The 9,501-nt window shown below is 40.4% G+C and overlaps 1 protein-coding gene across 1 annotated transcript in view; it reads left to right on the top strand.

The window, feature by feature from the left end:
* Positions 1-2,159: 2,159 nt before the first annotated feature.
* Positions 2,160-9,501, top strand: part of LOC125455748 (interleukin-8-like) — a 32,374-nt gene continuing 25,032 nt past the window's right edge. The window contains exon 1 of the mRNA XM_048538151.2: positions 2,160-2,225. The gene's annotated coding sequence lies outside the window, so the exon portion shown is untranslated. The remainder of the gene's footprint in view (positions 2,226-9,501) is intronic.

Below are 9,501 nucleotides of genomic sequence, written 5' to 3'. Positions count from 1 at the left end.
GCTGCCAAAGTGTTTCATTCCCAGCTACAAGCGGTATTTGCTCAATACCTTACAACACTGTATTTACTTCCCTAAATTCTTCAGAAATTGAAGCAGTATATCAATTACATGAAAGCAAAGTTCTGTGAATGCTGGAGATCTTAAAACAGAAAGTGCTGGAGAAAATGAACCCATCAGGATACATCTGTGGAGAGAGAAACAGTTAACATTTTGAGACCAATGCAAGTCTACTTCTCACTGTTCTTCCAAGATACATGATATATTTTAGAGTGTTTAAATAAATAATGTATTTGTGCTGACAGTTTCCCAATTTCTCAATTCCCAATCTTCTGGCCCATCACTAGTTTCTGTTGCTCTGTATGCCTTAATTTTTGATTGACTGCTTCACTTGACCATCTTTGTTAATCGCAGGATGGTTCATCCTTCTTATTGAGTACTTCTTTTTGACTGAAATAACTGTCTTTGCTGAGCATTATGAAATGCCTGTTTAAATGTGTGCCACTGCTCATCTACTGACCTACCCCTAAGTTCACTTTCCCACCTAGCTTTCAACAACTCTTTCTTCATATCTCTGCAATAGGCCTGATTTAAATTGAGGATATTGATTTGAGACCCAATTTGTTCGCCTTCAAACAGAATTTGAAATTCTACTATGTTGTGATCACTACTCCCTAGAGGATCCTAAATGACAAGATTTCTTATTAACCCTATCTCGTTACACATTACATCATCTAATTCCCCAATAGGTTCTTGTACATACTGTTCTAAGAAGCAGTCTAAAAATTAATCTTCCATGCCACCCTTTATTAACACAAATACCTCACCTCCTTTTCCTTTTTGATTATTCTTCTAGAACTTCAAATACTCTTGAATATTGAGCTCGCAGCCTGGTCACCCTGCAACAGTATCTTCATAATGGTTATCCAGTCAAATTCATTTATTTCTCTTGTGCCATCAAATCATCTATCTTGTTACAAATGCTGTCTGTATTCAAATGAAGAACCTTAAAATGGGCTATTTGCTATTATTACTGTCTGGGTCTAATTTCTTCTGTGTATATTTTCTAGCCCTTCCTGTCACACTTTGACTGTCACTTGCCTCTTCATTACCTTCCTCTCTTGTTTCTTTTTAATTTTTAAAATTTTTCTTCAATTAAAAATGTTTCCTCTAATTAGTTTAAAGCCCTATCTGTAATCCTAGTTAAATGATTCACTGATCCCAACGTGGTTCAAGTGAAGCTGGTCCTAATGGATTAGCTCACTATCCCCACTACTAGTGCTAGTGCCATTTGGATCAGAACACATTTCTTCCATACTAATCTTTTGAGCTACACATCTGCTTTAATTTCATTTGTCTTACACTAATTTGCAAGTGGCTAATGTAACAATCTAGATATTACTACCACTGTGCTTCTGCTTTTGCAATTTATCTCTGAACTGCTCATAATCCCTCAGGAGAACCTCTCTCCTAGTTCTACATGAGTTATTGGCACCTATGTGGGCCATGCCAATTGGATCCTATTCTTTCAGTCCAGGTAGGCATCACCACCTTTCAGACTCTGTCTTCCTGTGAAGAATATCATCTATTTGCCAAATCGTATTTAATGTTAGGCTTAAAAATAGTATCTCCCAAATAGATTGTTAAGGAATAATTGAACATGGCAAAAAGCAATTGAGGGAAAATACATGAAATACAGGCTTAGTGTAAAAACAACTGGCAATGATCCACCTATATTTGGGGACTGGCTCTTTTGCAGTGACACCTGGATTTGTTTGTGATCACTATGCACATAGGAATGCTTGGGAAAATAAACAGAATGGCAATACAGCATGTATTCAAATAGATTAATACTGGGGACTTTTCCAAATGCTTGTGACCTTTCATCCTCAGACTGGGGTTTGAGAGACTGGGACTGTGGACTTTCACCAATGAACTGGGGCTCACAGTCTGGCACCATGGAAACTCCAATAGAGCTCCAAGTGCCAGCCATCACCCAGGACTCCCAACAGGCAGAAGGCATTGTGTCAGGTTTGTTGAATCTGTCTAAAGTAGCTTAAGTTAATAGTTCCACTGACTTGTTTGCACATATTAGATTAAGCAAACACATTTTCTTTATATCAAAGTGCATGTGTCTTCTTGTATTCATTTTGATTAGATCTTAAAGAACCTGTTAAGGTACCTTCAGCCTAACAGTATGCTTGACACTGCAAGACGGCCTGAGCAAGGTAAAGTCATAGAGTCATAGAGTTAAAGAGCATGGAAACTCGTCCATGCTGAACAGACATCTTAAACTGACCTAAGCATTTGGTCCACATCCCTCTAAAGCCTTCCTATTTATAAAATGTTCATGAAGGGGGTAAAGGAGAGAGAGACTGAGGGAAAGTTCCTTAACACCTTGGCCGAAGAACAAGATTCTTCCTCCACTTGTTGAACAAGGCCAAAACATTCCGCGCCAACAGCCTGTTTGTCCTTTGGGAGCAATAAACCATTCCCAAATTTCACAGTTGTACAGTTTCTTTATCTAACTCACAGCAGTAACAGTTTAGTTGGCTTTAAGTTCGAGAAGCCTTGAGAAGCAGCAGTGTTTATTTGACGGTATCATGTCACTACCATTTTTGAAAGTGCGACTGATATAGCATAGCCTAGTGAAAATGTTAGGATCATTAGCAGCGGGAAATTGTAGAAACACGTTATAAGATTGTCCTTAATAGATTTTTGAAAGAGGTTATGAAAGGGAAAACTGAGTTAGAAACTCTCCAGAATGACTTAGCCATGAGTGTCCATTTTTGTGCTTTGTAGTTGGATAAAGAAAGTAGAAAACTGTGGAATGTGGAAAAGGAGCCGCAGGATAAACATGATGGGCCTGGTTCCATGCTGTAAACCTCTCTGACTATGACTGTACGATTACTAACAGGAAATACTCATTATGTGCATCACAAAGAACATGCAGCAGGCAGACCCAACACTGTGACTAAACAAACTGGATATTGATGGTGAAACCAATGATGTGAATGATTTCACCCATGATGTAGTAAAAATTAAAACATGCCAGACAGAAATCTGTGAACAGATCTGTGGGACTGTTATCTTGCAAGGCAAGCAGGTAATCTTGATAATGTAAGCAATGAGTCACACTGTTATACAGCAAGGAAACAGGCTTCTTGGTCCAACCAGTCCATGCCAAACATAATCGCAAACTAAACTAGACCCACCTGCCTGCTCAAGGCCCATATCCCTCCGAACCTTTCCTATTCATATACTTATCCAAAATGTCTTTTGGACGTAGTCAATTGTACCCACATCCACCACTTCCTCAGGAAGTTTATTCCTCATGTGAACCACCGCCCGTGTAAAAAGTTTGACCCCATGTCTTTTCTATATGTCTTCCTTCTCACTTGAAATCAGCATTTCCCCCGCTGTTCCATCCCTGTGTAGTGAAACAAAGCAAGCGTGTAATGTCACCTGTGAGTCTGAAGGTGTGGACAAAAGATTAGGTGCAGTTTGGAAAAAAAACAAGTATCCTTTCTCTGGTGGAGTTAAAGAAACCTTCTGTGAAAATTGAATTGTATTCATGGAGAGCCTGCATGATCAATATAAGGAAAGCATCCTTCACATCGGACTGAAATCAAGACTAAAACAAGTGTTTTTAATTTGTATCAGAAAAAAGTGGGATAGATTGTTTGGGAAGAAATAAATTGACCACTAATAAAACATGATGGCCCAAAAACACTGCAGTGATAGTGCACAATGGAAACCCTTGAGGCTATTGCTGTTATTTTTGAATTTGGAATAATTTTGAAAGAAATAAATTTGAATATAATCTTGGCAAGTTATATTTGGGAAAATTATGTGATTTTTTTGTAAGAAACACCAAACAAGGAAAATGTGATAATGCTTAAAACCACACAATAGTATTGTTTGCTTGTCTCTTCAAGCTATTATGAATACATGGTTTCTTTTGCCCTCCGGACACTACAATTCTACCGAGTTACTGACTCGGTTACAACGATAATTGGTGGGGGCAACATTCAGAATAAAAGAGTAGTAACAGGAAAAAGTGATACAGCATCAATTGAAGATGGGAATGACTCAATAATTAACAGTTTTCCCTTGGAAATATGTGAGCCATTGCCCATGTGATTTTTTTAAAAGGGAACTGAATTGGTTAATTTGTCTACCACTTGGAACAATGGGATCAGGCGAGCTGGATACATAGGCACCCTCCAACTCTTGATCCTTTGAAAAGATTGCCTGAAAGTCAAGAATGCATAGCATGATTTTGGGGTACTGGTGTTTGTTACATCAGAAGTAACTAATATGTAGGAATGCATGACGAAAATGCACTGAAGAATGAGTCTGAGACACAGATAACTACTTGACAAGACAGTTATTGTGGCGTGAAAGAACACAAAAACATAGTTTACATGACAAGTCACTGACATATAATCAGTAAAGAAACCAGCTTCAATACAATGAATGTGGCATTGGTGAGAAGGAGGTAAAAACAAAAAACTTTCATTGTACTTCAGTACATGTGACAGCAAATCAGTTGAAGACTAAGGGGAAAATATTGAAGAAATATCCACCAGATGGGTAAAAGTGAAAGAAGAATTGGAGAATCTTTTAAATCCATGCATAACTTGTTGCCAGTTAAGCAAAATCCAGTTTTAAACTTTATCATGTTTATAATAATCTTAACTGTTGAACAACAAGTATGTGCTTACTTAAAGTCTTGATCTCTGTTTTGACGATATCAAGGGATAGAATGTAATGTTAGGCTTAAAAATGATGTCTCCAAACCAGATTGATAAACGGTTAATTGGACATGGCAATATGCAATCAAAGGAAAACAGGCTTAGTGTAAAAACCACTGGCAATCTCTTGTCTTGATCGGGGCAGGCTGTTTTGCAGTGACACCTGGATTTGTTTGTGACCACCAAACACAATAGACTTGGGAAAGTACTCAGAATGGCAATGCAGCATGTAGTCTCAGATTTAGAACAATATTAATGCAGGGTAATTTTCCAAACTCTTGGGACCATTCAGCATCAGGACCTTTCAATATTGGACGGGGGTTTGTAAGACCGGGCCTGTAGATTTCACCATCAGACTGGGGCTCGAGAGTGCTGTCATTGAAACTGTGATAGAATTCTAAATGCCAAACATCACCCTGGAGCCCTGATGGGCAGAAGGCAGTGAGTCTCGTTTTTTGAATATGTCTAAAGTAGTTAGATATAGTTAATAGATTTACTGATTAGTTTGCAAATCTATAAATTAGATTAAGCTAATAAATTAGCTCTTTATCAAAGCGCATGAATCTTCTTATACTTATTTTAATCAAATCTAAAAGAACTTATTAGGCACTTTCAGCTTAACTAGGTTTTCTGCTATTATATCAGTGATAATGGAAACTGCCGATGCTGGAGAATCCCAGATAATAAAATGTGAGGCTGGATGAACACAGCAGGCCCAGCAGCATTTCAGGACCTCTGATGAAGGGTCTCGGCCCGAAACGTCAGCTTTTGTGCTCCTGAGATGCTGCTGGGCCTGCTGTGTTCATCCAGCCTCATATTTTATTATCTGCTATTAAAGCCACATTTCTCTTTTCTTGCCCCATTTAAATAATGCTCTGGACCATGGTTCTGTGGTCAGTTTGCTCATCCTGCTTGCAGTCTGCACCCTCATTTTTTGGATGAATGACTCTTAAATGGCTCCTTAATTAATAGTGCTACACCAATGTCCTCTTTAGACCCTTGTGTACCTTGCCTAAAGATCCTATAACCCAGAATACGGAGTTACCAGTCTTAAATGAATGACACGGGCAGCATGGTGGCTCAGTGGTTAGCACTGCAGCCTCACAGCACCAGGGACCCGGGTTCAATTCCTGCCTCGGGCGACTGTCTGTGTGGAGTTTGCACATTCTTCCCGAGTCGTGTGGGTTTCCTCCGGGTGCTCCGGTTTCCTTCCACAGTCCAAAGATGTGCAGGTTAGGTGGATTGGCCATGCTAAATTGCCCATATAGTGTTCAGGGGTGTGTGGGTTATAGGGGGATGGGTCTGGGTGGGATGTTTCAAGGGGCAGTGTGGTCTTGTTGGGCTGAAGGGCCTGTTTCCACACTGTAGGGAATCTAATCTAATCTAGAAAGACACTTTTGGACACTGGCTAAGGCTCCTCCAAAATCATATTTCGGATCCCCACACTTACCTCACCACAGTAACACCCTCCTGTCCCTGACCACGAGCCAAATTTGATGTAATTGATCTAAATATAAGCTGTGACTGCTCCCAAAACAATATCCAGGTCCCTTTCATCCTCACAAATGTGTCACAGCTCAGGCTTCAATTCATCAATTGTAAGCTGAATTTCCTGTAGCAGCCAACACTTCTGCAAATGTGGTCAAGCTCCCACACACTACAGCTGCAAGACTACACTTTGGATCCTATTACTATGCGGGTTTCTGAGCTATTTCACAGAGTTTCCTTCAATTCCATGTGCTTTAACCTTTACAATCAGTCTCCCAATGTGGGACCTTGTCAAAAGCTTTGCTAAAATCCATGTAAACCACATCAACTGAACATCCTTCATTCACACACTTGATCACATTTGAAAAAAATTCTAGCAAATCTGTAAGGCTTGACCTCCCCCTGATCAAACCACCTCAACTGTATTTAATTAATTAATGTGGATGTTAAGCATTTTACAGGTGGTTTTCTTAGCTGGAATCTTCAGCTGTAATAATGTGTCCTGATTTTAAACCAATTGACCAATTGGAAAACATGGAAGAAACATATACCAATCGCCAGTTTCCCTGTGATATCCTAGTTCATAGATGTAACATAGCTTGGTTATATTGAGGGTTGGGTGTCAAGAGAGTAAGACAAGCTCGATTGTCTTTATTTTAATGCTAGCAGTGCAATAGATAAGACTGATGAGTTATTGGTGTGGATTCACTCATTAAGTATGATATTGTTGCCATCACAGAAACCTGGTTGATGCAAGGGCTGGACTGGTAACTCAGTATTCTGGGTTATAGGATCTTTAGGCAAGGTAGACAAGTGTCTGAAGAGGACACTGGTGTAGCACTATTAATTAAGGAGTCATTTACTGCAATAGGGAGAGATGATATTCTTGGAAGGGTCCTCAAACGAGGCTTTGTGGGTAAATATAAGGGGGAAGCTACTTTACTGGGAGTGTATTATAGGCCCCCAAAGAGTCAGCAAGAAACACAGGAGCAAATATGTAGACAGTTCACACAGGCATGTTAGAGTGTAATTGGACAATTGTGCGTGGAAATTTAAACTTGCCCAACATAAATTGGGATAGTCGTAGTGTTGAGTATTTAGAAGGGGTGGATTTCTTGAAATGTATCCAGGGGAGTTTTTTGTATCAGTACGTAGAAGGCCCAACAAGGGAGAGCGTCGTCCTGGATCTGTTTCTGGGGAAAGAAGCCAGACAAGTGTTCAATGTGTCAGTGAGGTAACGTTTAGGAGATAGCAACTATAACACAGTACGATTAAAATTGTCTGTACCAGGAAAAAGATGACCTGCAAAAGACAGCGTTGGATAGGTGTAAGGCAGATGATACTAAATTAAAGCAGGATTTGGCCACAGTAGACTGGGAAAAATTCCTGCTGGAAAGTCTACAGCAGAGCGATGGGGAGGCATTCAAAAACAGAGCTGGATAGATTACATGTCCAACGTTAGAGGGAAATGTAGGAGCAAAGATTCAGAGTGCCCTGGATGTCTAGAACAATTCAGGGCTGGATAAGGAAGAAGGGTAGGGCTTTTAGCAAGTCCAAAGAGAGCAATTCAGCTGCAGCTCTGAAGGACTACGGGAGGTGCAGGAGGAAATTTAACTTAGCAAAAAGAAGAGCAAAAGTACAGCATGAGAAAGGACTTGCAAGCAAGATTAGGGAGAATCCTAAGATATTTGTAAATACATTAAAGGTTGACCAGGGAAAGAGTAGGGCCCTTTAGGGATAAAGGGGGCACCCTGTACGTGAAACCATAGGCATTGGAAAGGACTGGAATTAAAACTTCCATTCAGTTTTCACTCTGGAAAAAGAGAACATAGGTACAGAATTCAGGGAAAGGGACCATGAGGAACTCACATAGGGAACAGGGAGATATTGGAAGCTCTGTCGGTCTTAAAAACAGAAATCACCTGGCTTGGATGAATGGCATCCCAGGTTGCTATAGGAGGTTGATAGAACATGTGAACAGGACAGTTAAAAAGGCATTTAGAAAACTTGCTTTCACCAGTCGTGGCATAGAGTAGAAGAGCAGGGAGGTAATGTTGGAGTTGTACAGAGCATTGGTCAAGGCCACAACTGGAGTACTGCGTGCAGGTCTGGTCACCTCACTACAGGAAGAATGTGATAGCACTGAAGAGGGTACAGAGGAGGTTCACCAGGATGTTCCATGGAAATTGAACTATAGGGAGAGATTGGATAAGCTAGGATTATTTTCTTTAGAGCAGAGAAGACTGAAGGGTATCATGATTGAGGTCGATAAGATAATGATGGGTATGTAGGGTGAATAGAGAACAGTTTTTCCTTTGGTTGAGGAATTAATCACGAGAGCATTGTTTTAATGTAAGGGGCAAGAATTTTGGAGGGGATTTGGGGAAAAACCTTTTCACTCAGCACGTGGTAGGTATCTGGAATGCACTGCCTGGGAAGTTAGTAGAGGCTAGAAATCTAAAAACCTTGAAAAAATTTTGGATGAGCCTTTCAAATATCATAACATTCAAGGATATGGGACAAGTGCAGGAAATTGGGATTAGTGCACCTTTAGTGGTAGTTAAGTCAGCGCAGACTCCTTGGGGTGAAGGGCTGTTTCTGTGCTATATGTATGTATGAGTGGTACTGTGGGTCTGAGAGGCAGTAACAAGTTGAAGGGACTCTCAGCTGCTGGATTTTGCCTCCCATCATCATTGCCCTTCCCACCCAAGTCGACTGTTCTCTTTATGATTCTGCCTACCTGTGCTACCACGGGGTTTGAGAAGCTGCATCTCTCCTGTCCTTCATGAAGCTGCTGTCCCTAGTCTCTTGTGCACTCTTTCCAAAGCATAGGCTCCTCCTTTCACTTGCTCAGTCTCAAACAAACAAAGTTATCTCTACATTATAAATCAGACTCTATTCCACGAAGGTGCAGAAATGGTTAGTGGATACAGCCTGGAATATGGTAATATAAATGTTACCCCCTCTGAACAATGTGAAATTTACACTCAAACAGATGCACACCCACAGCAGGGAAAGGGTAAGAAAATGAATTTCTCTTTGCAAAGGTTCACTTTGGGGCAAAGAAAACACATTTAGCAAGTAAATTTTAGTTCTTGAAGACAGAAAGTCTAGGTTGAGATGTTCAGATGGCTTGCTGCCTTACATTCTGGCATGTGTAGACAGGTGTCACCAAACATACACAGTTGCAACTGGGATCTTGCCCAAAGCAGCTTATTCGGTTTACTCAGTAGTGAGAAGCCTTCCCAGGGCAATCTGT

Source organism: Stegostoma tigrinum, chromosome 1 (assembly GCF_030684315.1).
Source record: "Stegostoma tigrinum isolate sSteTig4 chromosome 1, sSteTig4.hap1, whole genome shotgun sequence".
NCBI classification, from domain to species: domain Eukaryota; kingdom Metazoa; phylum Chordata; class Chondrichthyes; order Orectolobiformes; family Stegostomatidae; genus Stegostoma; species Stegostoma tigrinum.
This window is presented reverse-complemented; position numbering and strand designations above follow the sequence as displayed.